This window comes from Osmerus eperlanus, chromosome 23 (assembly GCF_963692335.1).
Source record: "Osmerus eperlanus chromosome 23, fOsmEpe2.1, whole genome shotgun sequence".
Lineage (NCBI taxonomy): Eukaryota > Metazoa > Chordata > Actinopteri > Osmeriformes > Osmeridae > Osmerus > Osmerus eperlanus.
The window spans coordinates 6,356,453-6,379,616 of NC_085040.1; the positions used below are offsets into that span (position 1 = coordinate 6,356,453).

General features: G+C 49.9%; 1 protein-coding gene across 36 annotated transcripts in view; it reads right to left on the reverse strand.

Moving 5' to 3' along the window:
- Window positions 1-23,164, reverse strand: part of LOC134009783 (receptor-type tyrosine-protein phosphatase delta-like) — a 209,177-nt gene that overhangs the window by 111,703 nt on the left and 74,310 nt on the right. For 7 of the 36 annotated variants that reach the window (XM_062449473.1, XM_062449469.1, XM_062449472.1 and 4 more), the window contains exon 1: window positions 22,199-22,548. The exons of the other annotated variants lie outside the window; for them this stretch is intronic. The gene's annotated coding sequence lies outside the window, so the exon portion shown is untranslated. Of the gene's footprint in view, window positions 1-22,198; window positions 22,549-23,164 lie in introns of those variants that run through there. 36 annotated transcript variants of the gene reach the window in all.

Consider the following 23,164-nt stretch of genomic DNA (forward strand, 5'->3'; position numbering starts at 1 on the left):
GAAGTCGGATCTCTGGCCTCTGAGGTGTCTGACTTTCCTTGCATCTGGAGACGGGGAAGGGGAGGGCTTTCTTATCCTAATCTCTGGCTTGATACTCCGCTGACTAACTCCTTTCCCCTTTGTTGTTGTACAATGGGCTTGGCACGACGACAATAAGCTTCAAAGGCTGAAATGTATTCACGCACATAAATGGCAGATTGGCAAGGAGTACATAAACGGGGAGCTGCTTAATCTCTGAGCAGAGAGAGAGAAGGAACAAACCCTTTTGTATAAGGGTGTGTGTGTGTGTGTGCCTTTGCTGAAAGCGCTGCATTTCAAGGGCTTGCTACTGATGTGATGGCTGATTACAAAGTAAACCCTTATCCTTGGTGCTTTTAAGACCTTACTAAGATGGATATTGTTCAGCGCGACTGCCAACACTGAAGACTGAGGGCTTACCTACTGACTGACTGTAATTGGCTGTGGTCTTTGACATCCACTTTTGTGTGTAACAGACAATTACAAAGACCAGGTGTCGTCTATGTTTATTTGTGAAGACGACTTTCATCTCCTCACAGTACAAGCACTTCATCCATGGCCAATGCAGCCATTTTATTTAACACAAACATCTAAACAATATTAAACCCAGGGACTAAAACATTGCACACAAACACACGTGCACACACACGTGCACACACGCACATCCGAGGTAAGCACACATGCAAAAAAAAGCACAAAAACACATATTCGCCCACCCTGCCTTCCAAGCCGTACTACATTAACCTAATGGATTACCGGGGTTATGTTGGTATGACCTAAATAAGCAATGCTGTGGAACAGCGTTACTCTGTGTGTGTGTGTGTGTGTGTGTGAGCGAGCGAGCGAAAGACAGGGAGTAATGAAACACGAGGGGAGAGCACAGAGGAAGGCCAGATGGCCGTGGAAAGTGGCCATGCCTACAGAGTGCGTGCAACACATGTATTCCTGCCATCGTGTGTGTGTGTGTGTGTCGGCGTGTGCCTGCGTGTGCGCGCGCGCGCGTGTAAGCGTCGGCACAGGTGGATCACCGTAGAAGAGGACGAGAGCCACGTCAGTCTTCTTGTCTCTGCCACGATGGGTGATGCCCGGGCGCGCGCGTTGACGTTAGCGACGCGAGCTACAGGAGCGACGTGTCCGAACGATGACGTGGCCCGCAGCTTTCAGCTGACCGACCCCCTGTTTCCTCAGAGAGGCTGGAGCCCCCCACCCTCACCCCCCCCCCCAGTGTGATGGGGTGAGGGTGGGGGGTGGGGGGGGGGCTCCAAGCCAGCCAGAGTGTTTCGAGTCCCTGGGCAACATCAGGACCAATCTCACCCCGCTGCCCCCCTCTATCACCTACCTCCGCCAGGGACATCCATCTCGATTTTCTGCCGAGTGCCAAAACAGGGAGGGGGATGGAGGGATGAGATGAGAGGGAGGCGTGGAGGGTGAAGGAGTGCTCCGATAAAGAGGATAAGAGGGGGAGTGGACGGGTAGAATCCGAGGAAGGGATCTGGGGAGCGCAGCCGGGAGCGCAGCCGGGGGAAGTGAAACTTCATCTTTATCTAATTACGGCCATTTCAGGGAGGCAGATAGTGAGAAGGTTTCGGGAAGATAGCGGGGTACTAGGCTCTGCCCTTGATTCACTCAGCTCGCACGCGCGCGCGCGCACACCCGTGCGCACTCTCCATCTTACACACAAACACACACGTAGACACACTCGTGCTCTGTGCGTAAACACACACACACATGCAGGGGCCAGGGCCGAGTGCCATAACAGGCCGATGAAATATATTCAGATTAGAAAGGTGTCGCATTACGTTCGGGCCCGATGATAAATACGGCGGTTAGCACTGCCATTAATCTCCCGACGCCGCCCGCCTCAGGACGTGGCGAGCCAGCCAGGACGCTGGCGAGGCTCGGCTGCTCCCAGGCCGGCGCAGCGGAGGAGGGTGCGGTGGCATCGGGGTCGCCGGACCTACCCGGCGATACGCCGATGCCATCTCGGTCTCCGCGCGCCGATTGGACGAGGGGGTTGGAGGTGGCGGGGGTAGCGTGTCTGGCTGTGTAAGGCCGCTGATAGGGACGTCTGGTCGTGTTTGGGTTTTTGGCGCTTGTGTGTTTGTGTGTGTGAGATCTACTCGCTGCTCCTTCCTCCCCCCGTCCCTCCTCTCCCCCCCTCCCCCTCTCTCTCTCTCCATCCCTCTCTCTCTCCGTCCCTCTCTCTCTCTCTCCATCCCTCTCTCTTTCTCTCTCTCTACATCCCTCTTTCTCTCTCCATCCCTCTCTCTATCTCCATCCATCTCTCTCTCTCCATCCATCTCTCTCTCTCTCTCCATACCTCTCTCTTTCACCATCCCTCTCTCTCTCCATCCATCCATCTATCTCACTCTCCGTCCCTCTCTCTCCAGTGGGGTTTTCCTGACACATTACCCCTGACTGGCAGACTCTAAAGTGGGACATTGTATAGCTAATGAATGCCGGCCATAAAACATGGACGCCCTGAGAACACCACACACACTGACACACACTGACACACACACACACACACTCTACTGGTGTAAGCAGCACATCCCTTGAGCAAACAGCAGCCGTGGTGTGCTCCCCTCGGGGCGCGTCACATGGACAGCTCGGACAGCGGAGCGCCCCCGCAGCACAAACACGGCGCAGGAAGACAGGTCAGAGGTCAGGAGCTGAGGACATTAGCTGTGATAAATAGGTGGCAGAACGGTAGCGGTGTTTATATTTCAGATGCTCCGACACCCACCCCCACACACACACACCTCCCACACACCCACCCCACACACACACCTCCCACACACTCCGCATCCCCTCTCCGTGCGTTTGAAGGAGTGTGTATGTGTGTGTCGGACTGGCTTCTGGGATCAGAGGGGATCCCACTTCTTGTGGATTCTGTCTGACAGAGGGAGGGGGGTCGAGGGGAGGGAAGGAAGGTGGAGGTCATCTGCTTTCCTTTGCTCGTGTAAGCTGCCACCTTTTTCAAAGCAGATTCCAACTCCCACATCTATCTTGTTTTTACGTTTATCCTGGGGCCCTTTGCTTAGAGTATTATTTTATCTATACTAACAGTAATGGGTTCTGATAGAAAACTGAGAGCCAAGACAGATCAGGTGACTACACTTTCACCCACCACTAACCACGCGTTTCTCTGTACTGTGCTGGCTGGCTGGAAGATAAGGATAAGTAGTCAACAAAGTGTCTATGCGTCATATAAAAGACCTGCGCTAAATAAGTGTTTGTGCGTACTGTACATAGCCTTATGTAAAAACGGCTAAGTCGTAAATGTATTGCCTGGACTGCTTGTGTTAAGTGCTGCTGCAGGATTAGCACTTTAAGACCAACTGATGTACTGTATGTTTGGTATAATCTCAATCCACTCATCCACCGATCACATAGTTGTCAAAAGCAGCGATAATAACGCTATTGAGAGTGACATCGATCTAACAGGCGAACAAAGCCCCTCGAACATAAAAAATATTTCGGCTTTTCAGCTTTATTAGTGACAGTATGAGAGAGACAGGAAAGGCGGGAGAGAGAGAGAGGGTGGTGGGGGCGTGCCCGGGCGCCCAGGCTGGAATCGAACCTGAACTACGGTGGTATGCGTATTTACCGTGCAAGCTGCCAGGATGCCCCAAACAGTACTCGATACTGTTTATCTGTGGTGAAATAACTGCTGACTTATTGGCAACAGTGGTTATACGCCGTCCCAATACACAGTGGGCCAGTTTACTGTCACCTAAGACAGCCCATGCCTCTTGCGCACTTGTTGAATATTCAGATTCCGGAAATTAGTCAAACTCACCCTTGACCTACTAAAACAACACTCTGAGGTGTGTGTGTTTTAGGAGACAAGGCCCGTCGGGTTGAGAGAGTGCAAACAGGGGAACAGAGTGAGCTGAGATAGACCAGTATAAACTCTTCTATTTCAGTGTGATTAGCTCCAAGCGGGGTTGTAAACTGTGCAGTGGCCCTGTGAAACGGCTTAGTTCACAAGGTGCTTGTAAAACGAGGGGGATGAAAACTCATTGCATATTGGCCTTCTCGATACAACACACACACACACACACAACCACACACACACACACACACACACACACGAGTGACGACGGATGAGTGCACGCAATAAAAACATATACAAAAAAAAAAACATACACCACTTTTTCTCGTGTGTTTTCACATTTACTGAATTTCTCAGTCCCCCCACCAATTGCATTGTGCTCCATAAAACACAGACAAGCAGGTCAGGGGGCACTTTAACGGTGACTCCATGCATAAATAGACTTGTTTTACTGCAGCAAACAAAGTGATGTGACCTGGAAAGGTCGTGTTTTACACTGGATAATGACTGTTTTCCAGTCAGCCCCTCCACATGCGCTCTGATTACTCGTCTGGGCTACAGGGTGTCTTGGTCGAGCACTCGCTAATGAACATCATATTGGTCCTGTGTTTATGAGCACAAAGCCACGAGAAAACGTCTAGTTGGGAAAAAGTCCCATCTACCTTATTATACGGGAACTCTAGGTACAGCCTTGAGTACCCATCCCTCTGGAACTTTCTAATATTGAAGCAGATTGGTGCTAGTTGAGATTGGGTACCGATGTTGATGTGCTGCTGTCTGTTAGACAGGGGAACAGAGTGAGGTAGACAGACCTCCGACCAGGATCTGAGATTCTCCGACGGTGCATTAGCTAAAGCACAATCCTCTGGCGCACAGCTGGACTGTCATCTGACCTGGTTTATTAATCCCCATCAATATGGTAGAGAACAAAGTCCTAGTGTTAGACACAGGTTGTATGAAGAAAATGCCTATTGAAATATTGGAATTTAAATGAATAATCTATAGCCTTGGACTTTGAAAAAAAGTATAACATTGACAATGATTGTCAAGAAAGAATAAAAGAAATGGACAAAAATCGAATAAACCTTCCATACACTTTGAGTGTGAAAAATAAAGTATCTCGTAGTTTTATTAAGAAATCTGTGTGTGAGAGGAGAGACGTTTGAACAAATGTCCTTGGACTTTCATATTTTATGTGCTTTCATAATCCACACTCTACAGAACTGGCTCCCAGTTAACTTAATCACTGTGACGCCCATTCTCATAAATATGCAAATATCTAACAAAGACATCCACAGTGCTTTGGAGGGGGGCAAAGACATTGAAGGGGAACACAATCTCCCTCAAAGAGCACATACTTGGGCACCAAAGTCAAAACTGTCACCATATAACCAGCTCGTGCGGGCCAGCTCTCCAATAATGTGTTGTCGGGGGTCGCCATGGCAACATGCATGGCAAATAAGCGGCACGCTCAGTTGTCTCGGCCAATCAAATCATCCCGAAATGGGAACGCTCCACGCCGCCCTCATCAATGGCACTTCTTTCGAGTGGTTTTATTTCCTGCTGTGGTTTAAGGAGACGAGGAAGACCAATAAAGCGTTGAGAAAAAAACGACCCCAAAAAATCCTCTGTTCATTTAATTTTTTATACTACCCCCCAACCCCCAAATTTCAAATAAAAAAAAGAGCGATTGAATGGCACAATGGATGGCTGCATCATAATGGCTGGGAATGTCGTTCTTACCCCTGTCTGTGTTCCCCTCCAGACCGCTGCGTCTCTAGTAAAGCAGGGCTCCTCAGACTGGGAGACGACGTCGGTTTGGGAGTCGATGGGGTGAAAAGGGAGTGGGAGTTGGGGGTGGGGTGTGTGTGTGTGAGTGTGTAGGGGGGGGTGGGGGGTGGGGAGGCAATTGGTGGGGTTATTAAAGGCATTACACTGCCGGCTAGCGCCTCAACCTGACCGCACATTCCGATAGCACGCTGGGAGAGAAACGTTAAGAGAGGGGGACCAGGGGGAGATTTGGAGGTCTTTTATGTATGTGTGTGTGTGTGCGGGGGGGGGGGGGATCTCCTACAGAGATCACTGCCTCAAAGTGAACTCCCTCCACATTGAGTTGGAAGATCTCTCTGTCTTTGCTGAGTTGTAGTCCGTGCCAAGTTGAGAAGTCAGCCGTGTGTGTGTGTGTGTGTGTGTGTGTGTGTGTGCGCGCGCGTGTGCTGATCTTAATCTCCGGCAGCGAGGCTGGGACAACGTCTGGGTGCTAACAGCTGGGATATCTACACCCCCTCCCCCCCCCACCTCCATCCACGCTGACCCCGCGCTGCTCCTCCCCCTCTCTCTAACTCCCTGTCTCTCTCCCTCCATCTCGGTGCCCTATCAGGTTGGCCTGCTGATGGCTAATAAAAGAAGCAGCCCTCGACTGTCGGCCGCTGGGCTCCTGTGATCCGTCTCCCTGAGCGGCTGTTGTGGGGCGCTCGCACTGTGAGAGGAATAGTAAAACGTACGGAAATAGAACTGAGAGAGAGAGATAGATAGAGTGAAAGAGAGATAAAAGAGAGAGAGAGAGGGATAGATAGAGTGAAAGAGAGATAAAAGAGAGAGATAGAGATAAAAGAGAGAGAGAGAGAGAGAGAGAGAGAGAGAGAGAGAGAGAGAGAGAGAGAGAGAGAGAGAGAGAGAGAGAGAGAGAGAGAGAGAGAGAGAGAGAGAGAGAGAGAGAGAGAGAGAGAGAGAGAGAAAATTGTCTCAGTCACAACCAACGGAAAGAGCCAGAAGGAAGTGGCCCTAGTTTCTGTCCTTTTCTGGGCTTCCCCAGGAGTTAATCAGCTAATCGATAGAGTCTCTCATAAAGAGCTCCACTGGGATCTGTTACCCAGGGATAAAGACTAGGGGAAGCATCTTAGTCTCTCACGCTGAGGCTCATAACAAACTACTTGTAAAAAAGTTACAGCGAGAATATGGATTTATCAAGACAAAGGGATACCTTTTTTTATGCCATCGACGTTTGGTACAGCACTTAAGATGCACTTACGAGTGGTCTCACAGTTTCATCCAATTTCAAGCACTCGTTGGGTTTCGTCCAATCGCAGGCCAGAGAAGACCACCAGAGCAGACCAGCTGACCCGCCTGCTTCTACCCCTCCAGACTTCAGAAAGGGAAAGGGCAAAGGACTCTGGGACTCATTCCCAGGCCTGACCCCACGAGGACTCCCAAAATTCCTCGGGTCCATAGGGACATCTTTGATGCGTCTCCTGAAGTAGCGTCTGGGGCCTGGATTGGTCGAGGCCCCCCCGGAGCCCCTCCCCCTCAGCATTCCAGTGTCGGGAGACGTGAGAGTCGGACCATTCCGACCGCGTCCGAAATAACGACTCCAGACTGGGCCGGAGGGGATGTGGTGTGTGATGTGGCGATGACCTGGAGCACCGAATATTTAAATAGCCAGCCGTGTGACCCTCAAACCCCAACCCCCCCCCCCCCCACACACACACACACACACTCAAACTGAGGGGTGAGGAAGAATGAGGGAGGTGTGTGTGTGTGGGGGAGAGAGGGTTGTGAAGGACAACTCCAGATGCTCCCAGCTGGCTATAGCCCAGCAAGACTAATACACTCCAGCCTGCCTCATTAGGACACACACACACACACACACACACCAACCTCCGTTTCGCAAACATCCTGCTGTTAGGATGGTTTTATAGTAGGAAGAACACCCCCCCCCCCCCACCCCCTGTGTTTTCTACAGGAGGCACACACAGGCAGCTAAACAAACAAGCCATGTCTTAATTACTCCACGAGGGAGGGCCAGAGGTTAGAGACAGTGTTGCAGAAGCACATCATAAGGAAACCATGGCCTGGATTGTTCCTAGAGAGGGATTCAGACTTCTCTGTCTGGGTGGGGCACTTTCCTGATGGCTGCTAACATGAGGGATGCTACGCCTGGTGGGGAAGATCTTGTTCCAGCCTGGATGCGGATATCTCAGCTGCTGAATCCTCCCCAGCACACACACACAGGGTGTTTGTGGTGACTGACAGACTACGAGCGTAAAGTCATTAGCTTTTAGATTGGAAGTGTCTGGTAAATATGAGCCTCACTCAATTAGCGCTCCAGCTCGCCTGCGGCATGGAAAACTGACCCGCAAAACCACTGACAGTACTGAGAGCTGTCATGACAGTGCTGAGGACTGCTGTGTGTGTGTGTTTCCATACACTCCTGAACAGACCAGCTCGTGTTTCTTGGTTAATATCCATTTCTGGCTAAAACTGTCAACCACTGGAGTACGCTGAGGCAATTTGAGCCTTGCACAGCAGATACAATATCTTGACGCGATACAGACACTTCTGAAAATGTAGGTGCCCCGGGAGAGTGTACAAATACAAGGAATCCAGTCCAGTCCAGTCGGACCACAGAGCAAGGTCTAACAGGAAAACAACTACGCCTGAATAAGCCAAACAGCAGACAGAAGCCAGATGAAGAGGGGGGGAGACAACATGCTCACTCCCAAGGTCACGATTCCTGGACTCCGCTACAGACAGGATGGGGGGGGGGAGAGAGACCGCGTCGACAGATGTCAGTAGTGATAAGTGCCAGAGCTGACAAGCTCCAGCTTGTCTATCAGTTACCCCCTCTCCCCCCCCATCCCCCCAGACTCCCGGGTGCCAAGACAACAGCCACGTCTCCCCCCATTCTATAGTCATTGACAAACTGAGAAACCATTTATTTCAGAAGCTGGCGCCGCTGCACGGTAAAATGATTTGGCAGGGAGAACTTTCCCTACTTCCAAAAGAAATGAAGAAACCGTAGCAGATCGATATGGTGAGAATTATTGAGCTGCCATGCTCTATTTGAGTGTGCCGCTTGGCCTAACTGTATATTGCACCTGCCTAATAATCTGCTGTGGTCTCACCTGGTTTAATATGAGTGGCTAAACATTCCAATAGGCAAAGCGTTCTGATGCACTCGTAGATAGAAAACAAAAGGTCACTTTTAGGAGTGCACTGACACATTCCAAGATGGTAACGTTGTGTTAAACGTATTCGATGGATACAGAGAAGAAAAAAAACTTCAGGCAAACAGAATGGCCACATTCAACCCGGACTCCTTGGGCCGTTGAGCGTGCCCTGAGAGAGGGGATTGCGTCGTAAACATCCGGAGCCCTTGAGCAGTGCCCCAGTCAATGGAGTTTGCGTTTTGTGAACGTGCCCACTGGCAGCGCCATGCTGAGACAGCCACCCACATCACTCCCTAAACTGAGCAGGCCTGAATGAAATGATGGGCGGCAGATTGAAAGCTGGCCAGGCGGGGGCCAATGCCGCTGACCTCTAAAGCGGAGGCTTGGCGTCGCCATCTTCCCCAGCGCTTGTTTGTCCCTCGTGGCTCCCCGGAGCGCCTGGAAACAGCAGGCACAGTGCAAAGTGGAGCCAATCGAAATAAGGATCTGCGCAACGAGACGTTTTGACCGACGGGCAAACGAGCACTTGTGTGTGTCCCCGTTTGACAGGAGTGCAACCTGGGCTCTCAGGGTGGAAGGCAGGCCGCAGACACAGAGGAGGGAACGGAACGCACGGTGAAAAGGTTGATGTGGACTCTGCAGGTCCATTTAGGTCGAGAGAAAATTGGACTTTCCGAAAATAGAACGAAGCTCTCTCTCTCTCTCTCTCTCTCTCTCTCTCTCTCTCTCTCTCTCTCTCTCTCTCTCTCTCTATGTCCCTCTCTCTCTCTCTCAGCTGGGCCATGCAGTCGTTTCCCCACTTTCCCTCTCGTGCTCCATCATGCCCTTTCTTCGCTCTCACTTCGATGGAAATGGGTCAGACCCGTCTCTGTCTGTGTGTGTGTGTGTGGCAGCGCTGGATCGCTCCCCCTGTTGACCCTGCCAGAAATGGCCAACTCACGACCCTTTCCCTGGGGGTCGCCTGGGGCTGAGAAAGGAGGATAGAGGGGTACTGATCATCCAGAAGCTCATTCAGGTGTCTGCCTGACTTGGAGCACCTCGAGTGCAAACTAAACAACATGCGGACATCCAAACCGCAGATAAAGCTGTCCGCTTGTCTCGGCTGGCAGTCACTCAGAGCAGCCTTTTACTGACCAGTGAGCAGAGTTGTGCTGTGCCTTTATGGTCAAGCAGCAGAAAAAGAGAAGGAGATTAGAATATCAATGATACCACTGATGGTCTTCAAAGAACGCTGTGAAACACAAATTTAAACCCAAATTGCGAAAAGTGACATTAATTAATTAACAAAGTTAACTCTGTCTACCATATTTCTCCTTCACAGTTGGGGGACCGTCGAGGCCCTGGCAGTGGTCCAAGGCGTTGGGACGCCGGCCATGCGATGGCAGAATAAGCGTTTGTGTCCTGATGTCATATATCTGGTGTCTGCTCGTTTTGCGTCAAGCATCTGTTGCGCCTGATGTTCGCTGGCAGCCGCCCATTTCTGCTTCTCCGCAATCCCCCCCCCCCTGATCAGCTGGTGACAGGGTCAGTGTCAGCGTGCCGGCTAGCGCATGCCTCCTGAACAGCTTCGCAAGCGACACCCCGAATGCACATTGGTGGGCGCTGGCATATGCTCTATGTGAATAGGCCTCCTTTACGCAGTGTCAATACTACATTGAACCCATTTTGCCGTCCGAAAGCATAACACCTGGGCGCTGGGGACACCTGCAAACCTTTCTACATATGCAGCTCGTCCTGCCGTCTGCCATTTTGTGATTTGGCACGGGAGGGTTGGGATGGGGAGGGAAAGCCGTGAGGGAGCGTGCGTCCTCACCTCCGTGCCGGCGCGGTTAATCGAAAATGACGGTGGGCAATTCATTGAACGTGCCGAAGCAGGAGATGGGAATTTTGATGTGCGTGTTCCATCATGGCACCCGCCGGACGCGGCGGCGCCGCGATCTCGGCGGTGCGTGACTCGACTCGGAGAGCTCCCTAGTCAGACAGACGGATCAACTGTCCGCGTGCACCGGCAGCCGCTTGTCAAGAACAAAGGACGGAAGGAGAGAGGGAGAGCGAGAGAGAGAGAGAGAGCGAGAGCGAGAGCGAGAGCGAGAGCGAGAGCGAGAGCGAGAGAGAGAGAGAGAGAGAGAGAGAGAGAGAGAGAGAGAGAGAGAGAGAGAGAGAGAGAGAGAGAGCACACACATGGGAGACCTGGAGGGGGATATGATTCATTCGGAGCTCTATGCACACCAAGTGCACCAGCGTGGCGACAGCAGAGAGACCGGGAGCCAGTCAATATCCTCCTTCGGCCAAACCCCCCCCACCCTCCTCCTCCCACCACCCCACCACCCCCCATCCTCCTCACTCCCCCTCCCACCACCATCCATTTTTCCACGGCTCCAACTGCCTAACCCCCCGATGCTGTCGAACCAGAAGCGGATGTGTGGGTGGAGGGTGGGTGGGTGGGGGGGGGGGGGGGTATTGTGAATCGATGGCAACGGCCCACAGCAGCCTTCCGAAGGGCTGGCCGAGCTCCCAGCAGCGCTGGGTCAACAGCACACCAGGAGAAGCCCCCTTCTGCGCTGCTGTCCAACTAGAAGGGATATTTGACAGCGTGGCAATTCACAAGACACGGTTTGAACTGACAGCGGTGAAGTCGATGCCGGCCCGGAACACAGACATAGCTTTTTTTCCTCTTTTTTTTCTCTCACTCAAACAAGTTTGGCTTTTCTCACCCGCTCTGTATCGAGCCGTGTCAAAGCAGACGAGTGCACGTTAAAGTGTCCCAAATGTAACTCTGTGCGCGAGATCATGTCCCCGTAGTGCAAAGAACTGAACTGCAAAGAGAGCTCAGATCTCTCCCGAGCCCATCCGCTGCACACGGAAGACACGGACCCGCGCGCGTACAGTGCGACCTCCTCTTTCACACGCCCCCCAGATGGAGACGTCCTCACCGTGGAGACGACACTGTGGACACGTCACCGTGGAGACGTCGCCACATCCAGCTCCTGAGCGACTGTTCTAAAGATTTTATTGAAGCGCCCAGCACAGCTTGCCTTATTTCGGCTTGGCTTGATGAGAGTCGTTTAAAAATAATAGGCCCCCGTTGAAGGGAGGCATCTGCGCCCCCCCCCCCTCCTTCCACTCCCCACAGCCCCTCCTTCCCCCCCCCCCCCCCCCCCCCAACACCCCCCGAAATGAGCCAACCCATTTCCAAAGATAATCACTGCTCCACTGTGTTTTTGCACGGAGATGCAGGAGATTTTCTCCGCCGGATTTAATGAAGTCAGAAATTAACTCGGGGTGGGCAAACAGGGCCTGTGGCAGCCCGACGTGTCGTCAGCGTTTGTTTGTCGGTCGTAAAAGAGGAAGATAAACAGGGAACAGGACTTTAAAAGTGCAATGTTGGTTTATGTCATCACCATTAAGGGCAATAGAGTTGGTCTACAGTAAATCCATTGAAAGGTGTGTTAGCTAGAGCTTGAGAAGAGAGAGAGACAGAGAGAGAGAGAGAGAGAGAGAGAGAGAGAGAGAGAGAGAGAGAGAGAGAGAGAGAGAGAGAGAGAGAGAGAGAGAGAGAGAGAGAGAGAGAGAGAGAGAGAGAGAGAGAGAGAGAGAGAGAGAGAGAGAGAGAGGGAGGGGGGGGGAGAGAGAGCGATAAGGGGGGGAGGGGAGGGAGAGAGAAAGAGAGAGGGGGGAGAGAGATGGGGGATGGGAGAGAGAAATGGGGGGGGAGAGGAAGGATTTATAGAGATATAGAGAGAGCGAGAGGCATACAGAGATAGAGAGGGAACGAGAGAGGCAGTTCCCCCTGCTTCTGAGAGACACCATTCGTCCCCTCTTTCACAGGCTCGACACATCAGCTCTCAGAGTGAGCTTCACCCAGTCCCAGAGGTGGGCCCCGGCCCTGGGTCTCAATCACCCTCACAGCCCAACCCCGGGCCAGTATGAGCGCTTGAAGCCAGCGCGTTGGCGAGAAAGAAACTCCAAAAGCCTTTCAAACACTCCTCCAAAGGCACAACAAGCATGAACATCCTAAGGAATCCTGGGTAATGAAGTCCACTGGGACGGGCAGAGAGACAATTAGACGAGCCGTGGCAAGACGAGGGGGGGGGGGGGGGTCATCGACAGGGGAGGGAGAGGGGAGCGTCAATGTCGTCAGCCACGGCATCGTCACGTGGCGATGTGAAGAGGCTGCCATGGCGAGGGGTGAATGCAGAGCGATAGGGGGGATTGAGGGACGGAGGGGGGCCGCTAAGGGAGGAGTGAAACCCCTTTTAAGTCGTAGGGAATGAGAAAGGTCACCAGGCCTGACAGGAGTCTAATGTCCTGTTCATCACACTCTGTCCCGCCAACCGGCTTGTCTTTAAGAAACGCTCTGCCCTTTTGTTGCTGTAAAGGTTGCTGTTGTAGCACTGTAGGCACTGGAATCACAGTTTATTTATACAGTGTTATGCTTTAGCAGCGTGGAAAAGGGTAGCAAAGTTTCACATCATCTGCATTTGTATAGTCAGGCTTTTACGTGCAAACCCCCCGAAATAGTTTGAAAAAACCTCCATGAACTTTCACTAAAAGGCACAGTCGTAATCCCCTCACACATATGGAAAGCTTGACATTTTCATATTCCCAGTTTCGTTGATCACCTACGGCAAGTAATACAGCCTGACACCAACACTGGTGTTCCAGAGCATTCACCCTTAAGGGTGGGAACTGATATAGGTGAGTCAGCCATTTTAGATGGCGTCTGAGTCCTGGGTTTACCAAGTGAGTCTGCTCCTATCTTCCCAGGCAGGGCCAATGATTATTTTTAAGACGGCGGAGCAAACTGGAATTCTTCTGTCACAGAGTTGGACTTTCCTCTCTGTATGATGGATAGTTTGTCTCTAACACCACACACACACACACAAACACACACACCTGCCCCCTTCGCCTCCACCCAGCCCCCCTTCACCCTCATCCGTCTCGTTCCCCTCTTCCTGTCAGGGGTGTCTATCTTTAAGTGGGTGTCTCTCTTTCCTTCCCTCTCTTCTCCACTTTCCTGACTCTGTGGCTGCCGAACTGTCCATCTCTATCTTCATTCAGATATGTTTATCTCGTTCTCTCTCTCCCTGGCTCTCTCCACCTCCCTCCCCATGTCACTCTCTGACTGTGGGGTGAGAGACGACAGTACTTCATGCTGTCCATTGGTGAGAAAAAGTGCGCGCACACACACGCACGCACACACTTGCGTTTAATCCCTAATTTGATAACCTACGAGTTTGTGGGATCATCGCTTGATTGCTGTATTCATCGTCACGCCACCAATCCTCCTACTGGACAAACAAACACACACACACTGCTGCAGTCAGTGTACCAATGGGTGGGACATAATTCCTAAATATAGCTACTGCATTTTGGGATCAGCTAGTCATTATTAATCAATGGCCGACACTTGCGTGTAATCTACGACAGGATCCACAGGGTCATATGTCCCCTAACGCACAGATCAATGTTGTGTTAACCTTTCACAGGTTGGAAAAGGAAGAAGGCCCTACCCAGGCATTCCAACACACACACACACAGACACACAGACACACAGACACAGCTAGAGAGTGTCCAGTTTCAGTGGCTTTGGAACGTACTTGGAATGTTTCTCCCGGCGGGACAGCCTGCTGAGCACATGTGAGGACCGGGCTGAGACAGGTAGGGGATTAGCTGCTGGGGTATTGAGTTGCATTCCAGTTCACCTGGTATGTGTGACCTTGGATTCTCTCTGGCATCAGAGACTTCTCTCTCATGGAGATGTGCAGTCAGAGCACTAAGTGTGTTTAAGCATCTTCAATGCTTCGCATTTTGGGAGGCTCTTGGCTCAAAAGGAAATCAAAGGCCTGCCGCTATGTAGTCAGCCCTGCTAGCATTGTTAGCATTGTTAGCATAGTTAGCGTAGCCCCCGTTCCTCTGCGGCACTCGCGGGCCCCTGTAGTGGCTGCTCAGTGATGCGTGCTAGGTGTTTTCACGAGGCAAACTGCTGACTCAAGTCCTTTGATGACTCAGTTCCTGTTGACGGGCGACGTTCGGTCACTGAATCACAACATCTGGCTGCTGACATCAAATGTTCCTCTTCCAGCCAAATGAAAATAATGAGGTCGACTTATCAGTGCTGCTGTGTCTATCGCTGCTTTCAGAAATAGCACCCTGACCTCAATGGAAGGATAGATGTGCAGTTTTATATCTTGGAGCTATTTGTGCCGTCTTAATGCTTTTTGCCCGGACTACATTTAAACAGTAACCTGATCCATCATGTGCCTTGGGCTAAACTGGATTCTAACTATCTATATCATCTCTGGGAGAAATTTCTCATGCTGGGATCCAGACTGGGTTTATAGCCATGCGGGCTAATGGGAGAGGATGGAAGCTGGTTAGCTGTTATGGGTTCTTCTCAGCGGGGCTGGATTGACTGTGCTGAGTAGAAGCCAGCACCCCCACCCTGTTATTAATGATGGCAGGGATGAGGGGGTGTGGGTAACTATATGGGCCGGGCAAAATAACTTACGGGCCTTTCGGAAATCCTCTTAGCACATTAATATGTTTGCCGACGGTACCAGGATTCATAGGCAGGACTATATATAAACGAGAGGGTCATCGCGATCGTGTTTTTTTTTTCTTCTGTCTGACTAAATATAAACAAGGCCCCGTCGACCGTGTGCTTGCAGTCTCGCCTCGCATGATGCAACTCCCCGAAAAGCGGCTGAAACACTTCTTGAAATATACATGAAAAGGAATGTACATGCTCGTCAGGGCCCGGATAACTTTGAAGACTGCACACCCGACCACCACCTGTCAACGGGAGACACTCGGATTCAGCCCAACGCTGGCACCCGGCCACCATGAGGCGAGGCGGAGATGATGTCCAGTAAAACAACGTCTAAAATAAACTCAGACTTTTTTCGCGCTGAGCTAAGAGCATATGTTCATGTGACAAGATGCCATCTCGCTATGCCATCTCGATATGCCAGCTAAAATCTCCTCGTGATCCAAGAACATCTAGTCAATCAAGTGCCTGTACGATTCTCCACAATATCTCAAAGGGAGTCTTGATAATCCACACATCTCTGACACAACTACTCTTTCCTGAAGTAGAACGTTCCAGAACCTCCTGCCGCCCCGAACACCTACCTGCTCACCCACACACCTGCCTAACACCTACCCCACCCCTCCCCTTCCTCCGTAAAGAGAATATACTGGGTCTCTCACGGTACAATTCATCTTGTAATCCGCCGTAAAGCTGCTAAGCTTCCCTTGGTCTAAATGAATGGAGAGTCACAGAGAGCAGATTGAGACTTGGTGCCCTGGGTCCATCAGACACTGTAGCGCTGAGGCGAGACTGGGTGGGTGGATTGGAGGATGGAAGGAGTATTCCTTGTTTTTGTGATGTGTGTGTGTGTGTGTGGGTGGGGGTGGGTGGAGGGGAGTCCGTCTGGCTGCAGTCATATTGAGGGTGACTCGACTTGAGCCGATGTCCACTGCAGTGTTTCTGTCTGTTTTCACCCCTCGCTCTGCCTCCCATCTCTCTCTCTCTCTCTCTCTCTCTCTCACACTCTCCATCTCTCCCTCCCTCTCTTTCTCCGGCCGCCTCCAAATGGTAGTCATTACGCCGGACATGAAAAGTCGTTTTAGTTCCGCCTGGCTCCTTCAAAGCGGCCAGCTATAATTGCAGAATGAGCAGAGAGAAGGGGGAGGGGAGCGGTATGCAAGAACAGGATTCAAACGGATCCTCTTAACCCTGAAGTAGGATCATTTTCGATTCTCAAAAGGGGGAATCATAACGTCTTGATGAGGTCAGTCAGGCCAAAGCCTAAAGTGTGCTTTGATAAGGACCATGAAGTAAATAGCAGATGCTCCTACCAAGCACAGTCTATGCGGATGTCGAGTACGGTGAGAAGGCGAGCATGAATTTAGGGAGTGGGGTGGAGAGAGGGAGGGAGGGGAGAGATAAAAGGAGGAAGAGAGAGTCTGTGTGATGTGTTGGCCAAACAACACCATTTAGATCAGGGCTTTGGCTCGAGTGTCCAATTAGTTATGTGACGAATCCCAAAGTTGAGTATGTGTCACTTGAAAGACCGCTAGTGGGGATTTTCAAATGATGAAAATCCATCAGTGGCAAATGCGCTCGTCAGTCGCGAAATGACTGTGCTCCGAAGTCAGCGCACTTTTCAAATGGAATCCTCCCCTCCTGTAGGTAAGTCAACTGAAATGGACAGAAAATGATCAGGAACATTAAATCGTATTTTCTTCCCTTGTTCCTTATGCAAAGCCGGCCGTGTGCTTCTGCCTATTGCCTCCAAATGATGTGGAGTCCTTAAAAGCAATTAAAGAGATTATGAACTGAAAATAGCATTGGAAGACGACAAACTCTGGAGGCACCCGACACAGGGAGGGCCATCAGACTCGGCCCTAACTAGGCCCTTTCATCTATGATTTACTACAAAGATCCTTTTCTCTCTGTGTGTGCGTTCGTGCGTGTTTCTCAGTGAGCGACTAAAATCTCAGTCCAGATAGTTTACAGTCGTTCCGGGTCTCAAGTATAGGTTGCGCATGGGCCTGACAACGTCAGTCCTCACAGCAGTCTGCGACGCCCGTCTATCTGGCACACCAGCACCAGGCAGCGTAATTGCTCGCGGGAGAAAGGTGGGACTTTCAACCCGGGGGTTCCATTTCCAGCGCCTGCCCACAGGCCTTTATCACACCCCTCCGTTTCGAAATGGCTCGCGGGCAAAAACTACAGAGCACCTCAGAACAGAGTGTGGTTTCTTGCAGAGTCATTCCCTTTTGAGTGAGGTGTGTAGGGGGGGGGGTGGGGTGGGCATGGAGAGAGAGCGTATTTCTGTGCTAAATCGCTTTTTTTTCTCCCTTCTCACGCCTCAGAAACAAATTTTAAAACTGTCATACTTTAATTGAAATTCCATCACTTGTGCGGCTGCTATTGTGGTATAATTTGATAAAGCCGTGTGACATGAATGCAGCGAACTCTGCTGCTTTCCTTTCTTCAGCCGCTTTTATTTGCTCATTCGGTCCGTTATTTAAATGGACCCCTCAGTGGATTTAGTAATCTTCTCCCGGAAATAAATTAAAAATATTAGGAGGAACAATTCAAAACAAGGGCAATAAAGGAAACGCCGATTCACGTCTGGCTTCAACACGGAACGCAGAGGGAACAAGTCAAACTAACTAACGGTGACTGTTCTACATTGCTAACAAGTGGGTGACGGCTGTTATCGGGAGACAGCATTCTGTTGCCATGGGTGCACGCCTTAAATGGAGGTCAAGGGCGGAATTCCATTCCTTTGCCAGTGCCACTGACCCACATCCCCCACCAACCACATACACACACACACACACAACTGGCTACAGGCGTTTGGCATCCATCATATCTGCTGAAACCCAATCTGCCAGTGAAGGGCAGCTGCGCATGGAGTGGACTGCTGTCTTCCACCAATACAGACGTGCAGGGCCCTCCCCCTACAGGCTGGGGGTCTGCAGAGAGGCCTGGCCACGGCTGGAAGGAAGGAACCTTGCTCTGTCTGAGGTGGGGAATACAGTCAGCTAGCTCTGACTGTATGGGATAAGGGAAGTGGTGTGTGTGTGTGTGTGGAGAGGAGGCAACTGCTTAATGCAGGTCTCAGTGCTGTGAGAGCGAGAGAGCGAGAGAGTGAGGGCGAGAGCGAGAGAGACAGAGAGAGAGAGACAGAGAGAAAGAGAGACAGAGAGAGAGAGAAGGAGAGATTTGGCAATGCAAGCACCCCCCTGCCAGACAATATTTATGGATCGGCTCTTTGCCCTGACAGGGTGACGGACAGTAGAGGTGATCCTGCCTGGGCGTGAAAACAGCCTTCTTATCACCCCAGCCAAGTGCTTCCTTGACTATCAATACAAAAAGTGATGTGGTTCCCCTTTATTTTGTGAAGGGGCTGAGCCCTGAGGCGTTTTCCTTTTCTCTTCTTTTTTTTGGTCAGGCAACCACCCTCAAAGCTGGTCGGGTGGAGGCAAGGGTTTCTGGAAGGAACGCCTGAAGTCGAGCAAATAGCTGTGTGAACGGAGGGAAGAGCGAGCGTGGCAGGACGAGGCCGCGAGAGCCAAGGGTAAAGCCTTGATTACCTCATTACGCCGCGGGACTGCTCAGCGCTCTGCGAAATCAACCCGCTTTCTCATTTGTCACAACGCATCGAGTTGTGCTGTTAAGCAGGCCGATGCCCCGGCATGGACGCCACTCCCGACGCACACACGGGCCGCGTGCGCGTGGCACAGCACGACTGCACACGCCCCGCCTCGATAAGCCTTGCAGTCAATCCCTCGTCCCTATCTGACTGACTCACATACGCACACGTGGCGGTTGCTGCCCCCGCCATGTTTTGCGACGTGACCTCCAGCCCTTGGACTTTGTTGCCGCCAGCAGGGCAGTTCTGGGCCCCGCTGGCACAAGCGGGTTCGATTCCAGCCCGGGATGACAGGGCAGAGACAGCGGCAGGGGGATTGTTAGCAGACCTCGTTGGCACTCCGCTCCCAACGAGTCGGCGCCCGGTAATTGCGGCCCCCGTGTTTACGTGTCCGTTCCTGCCATGGAAGTGTTGACTTCTCCTTCAGCGCTCGTAAAAAAAAAAGGGAGCGGGGGCGGGGGGGAGGAGGTTGAGGGGCTGGCATAACAGAGGCGGTGCTCACACACACCTCTCAAAAGCACCTTCTCAAACACACCTCCCCCCTTTTCCAGTGAGTCATATCCGCTCAGACGACGGTGTAGTAGGATGAGTGGGGAGGGATTCTGGTTCTGGGTCAGCCAGGTGCTTCTGAGATAGACCAACACTTCAGGGTCCATCAGTCACTTCATATATGGCTATTCTGCAGTTAGATACTTAACTACAGCTGTTTCAAGATCAACCAGTGTTACTTGGCATTGGGACAGTGCTTTGGAATTGCGCAGGAAACAAGTGTCTTGACATGCAAACGTTGCATGCTGGGAAGTACGGCTGGATTTATTCATTAGAGGGAAGCTAAACGCGTGGAAAATGTACCTCCCAAGAGGGGAACACAATGTTGACTTTTCTTATTTTCCACCATGAAAATATCCCTGTGTCACACCTTTTAACAGGCACAGCTGGAAAAGCTGGATACAGTTTCAGACCAAGCCTGGGCCAAACAAGTGTAGAAAGGAAGACAAGCTCTATTGTTCTTACTTCCCACAATGTAAAAAATAAATAAAATAAACATTCAGCAAGCTCTTCTCAAGTCTTCACTGTTCATACAGAAATAGCGCACGGCAACTCATATACAGTAGACACCAAAATTGGTCGAAAACAGCTATCTGGACTGTTAAATTTCAGTCAGGATTATCAGTAGGCTATTCTAGATGAGCAACAACAATGAGATACAAAATAAATACATTATTCACTAACAGCTATAAATTGCTTCCAAGGCCTCAACAAGGACAACACGTCAAGGACAGGTTGAATATATATATTTTTTTAAAGGCAGCAGCAATGCTTCTCCAACTGTGTCTGCTGTCTCTCCTGTGTGTGTGTGTGTGTGTGTGTGTGTGTGTGTGTGTGTGTGTGTGTGTGTGTGTGTGTGTGTGTGTGTGTGTGTGTGTGTGTGTGTGTGTGTGTTTGCGTGCGTGTGTTTGCGTGTGTGTGTTTGCGTGTGTGTGTGTTTGGTGTGTGTGTGTGTGTGTGTGTGTGCACGCGGGCTTGTGTGTAGGTGGGTGAAAAGGGGGGCACTTAAACCTTCCAAGCACACAAACACATATTCATTTCGTCTCCTCTTTTGAGGGCTGCTGTCGCAACTGCAAAATTGGAAATCGAACGGGTAGCGACGGCACTAATTGTGCCGTGTCAAAATTGGGCAAGCGCTAATTGTTTGAGCCCGAGATTGTAAAGCATGTAAGACAGTACTGGTGCTTGGGTGAGCTCTCTGAAAGTGCTTACTGCCTATGTAGTGAAGACGGCTTAAATAAACACACACGCACACCCACTGCACTTCGGGGCCATTTTCAACACCTCAATACCCCGCCCTCCATCGATCATTTAAACTACCATAAAAGGCACATTCAGAGCACTCACTGTAAAAATGATCAACTGACAATTTGAATATAATAGAATCCATATTTCAATATCTCCTTAGTAAGTCAGGAATTACATATAGCCTAAAAACAAGATCTACGCCTCTACAGACTACATACAGGCATACTGTCTCTCATTCTCATTTTTTTATTTGTTTTAATCAGTTGAGATTAATATATGTATTTATTTATTTTTCTAACCCGCATGTCCGTAGCCTACATTAATTCTACAGTTGAGGGCATTGGTAAAACGGAGATGAAGGAGAAAGAAGCGTAGAGGCGTATTATCCAAGACGCCCTCCCGACTTAAGGTACCGTGGGGAATGAAAATCTCCTCTGATGGTCTTCTCACTGCACTGCATTCCGCTGTTTCAATATATGGTACGCAGTCCCCTAGCGGCTGAACCCGCACATTGAGCACAGGTGTTGTGCGCAATTCTACTGGAAAAAAATGAAAAAGATCCACTTTCACCTGACTGATTAACGCGGGTTTGAAGGCATTCATACATGCGTCGTTTTGAGTCCTTTTAAACGTGAATATTTAAAACGTGTACATGTAACACTTTCCCTCGACTACGACGAATGCAAGATGTGTTCCCAAAATACCACCAAGATAAGACCTAACGTAGTCTCCAGCGAGAAATAGGAATGCAGCGTTAAATAATATACTGGTTTGCAAAGAACTTTGTGCAATGTTTAAAAACAATACATTAATAAAGGTTACCACCTAGATGCAGACATCACGATTTGAATTATTCATGTTTATTCTAGTAGGTTAAGGCAACTTGAAATGAAAGACTACAACCTGTCTAAATGGAAATATTGTAGCTATTGTCCTATCAGGTACAATAAAAAAAACTGAATTACCAGTGAGACATATGCTAGCAGCAATTACAATTAGCATATGCTAGTGCATTACCGAATAATAAAACAGATTAGATTAATTGACAATATTACTACTTTTAAGTCATCTCTTTATAACAGCGCGATACAGTGGGACCTATGGAGTGTGAATAATCATAAATAATCATTTAATAATATGAACACTCAAAATACGTTATTATGTAGGCTTCCTAAGAAGTATAGCCGATCCTGTATGACTTTAACATCAATACAAATTGACATACAAATGGAGACAATATCTCCAAATGTAACTGACATGGAATGCACACACATGTAGCCTATGTCAAATAGCCTATATGTTTCATGAAACATACGCCGTCCATTCACAGTTCATACTGTAACTGCTGGGACGACTTCATGCACTGTCTGGTGATATGTTCAAAACTCGACAGTTTTACTTGACATTACCATAAAAACACATACCTTATCATCATTTTTGCTCTCAGTCTTAGAACACGGTCTGTCCAGTTGTTATTAGTTGCGAGTTACATCCAGAATGACAGCCGAATGAGAGAAATAATCCGTCTACTACTCCTCTCTACCCTTTTAATTCGCTTTTATTTCGCCTCTTTCCCGGAGTTTTCTTCTTCTTGACAATGACAGTTTTTCAGTGCGATAGGCAAATCTTGACAACAAGCAAATGAACCAGTAAATCTTTCGGTGAAAACATGTGGAATATCTCCCTTAGTTCGTGCTCGTTATGCCTTCATAATTCAATGTGGAGAGACTGTACTTCTGGGTGCGTGGTGGCGGGGACACATTCTCTCTTGCCGAGACTCCTACACAGACTGCCCTGCTCCGGCACATACACCGAGAGGGGATGGAAAGGTGACGTCACTCATTGGGATCAACTAACTCCCTGAGATCAACTTTCTCTTCGGTCCACTGCAGGAATGTTGCACTTGGACATGACCGCTTCTGATGAACCGTTGAATTTTTTTCCCGGATTTTTTGGGGAGTAAAAACAATCTGCTCCGCAAATTATTTTCAGGTGGTAAATTATTCCTAATGAACACAGCTGTGTGTGTGTGTGAGAGAGAGTGTATGTGTGTGTGAGTGAGAGAGAGAGAAAGAGAGAGTGAGAGATAGGGAGAGAGAGAATAGAAGAGAAGAGAAAAGATGAAAGAGAGAGACAGAGAGAGAAGGGAAGAGAAGGGAAGAGAAGGTAATAGAGAGAGAAGAGAGAGTTGCGAGAAATTGCCTCACTTCAATCACCTTGTGTTGTTGTAAACTGGTAAACCCATTTTAACATTATGCTCCTTTAAGGACACATTCAATGCAATTAGTTGTTACTATAGTTCAAATAAATAATGTTGTTAATGAGTTGTCAGTGGAAGCAGTATAAACAATACAAACGGTCTACACCACTTGTAAATCAACGATACAGTA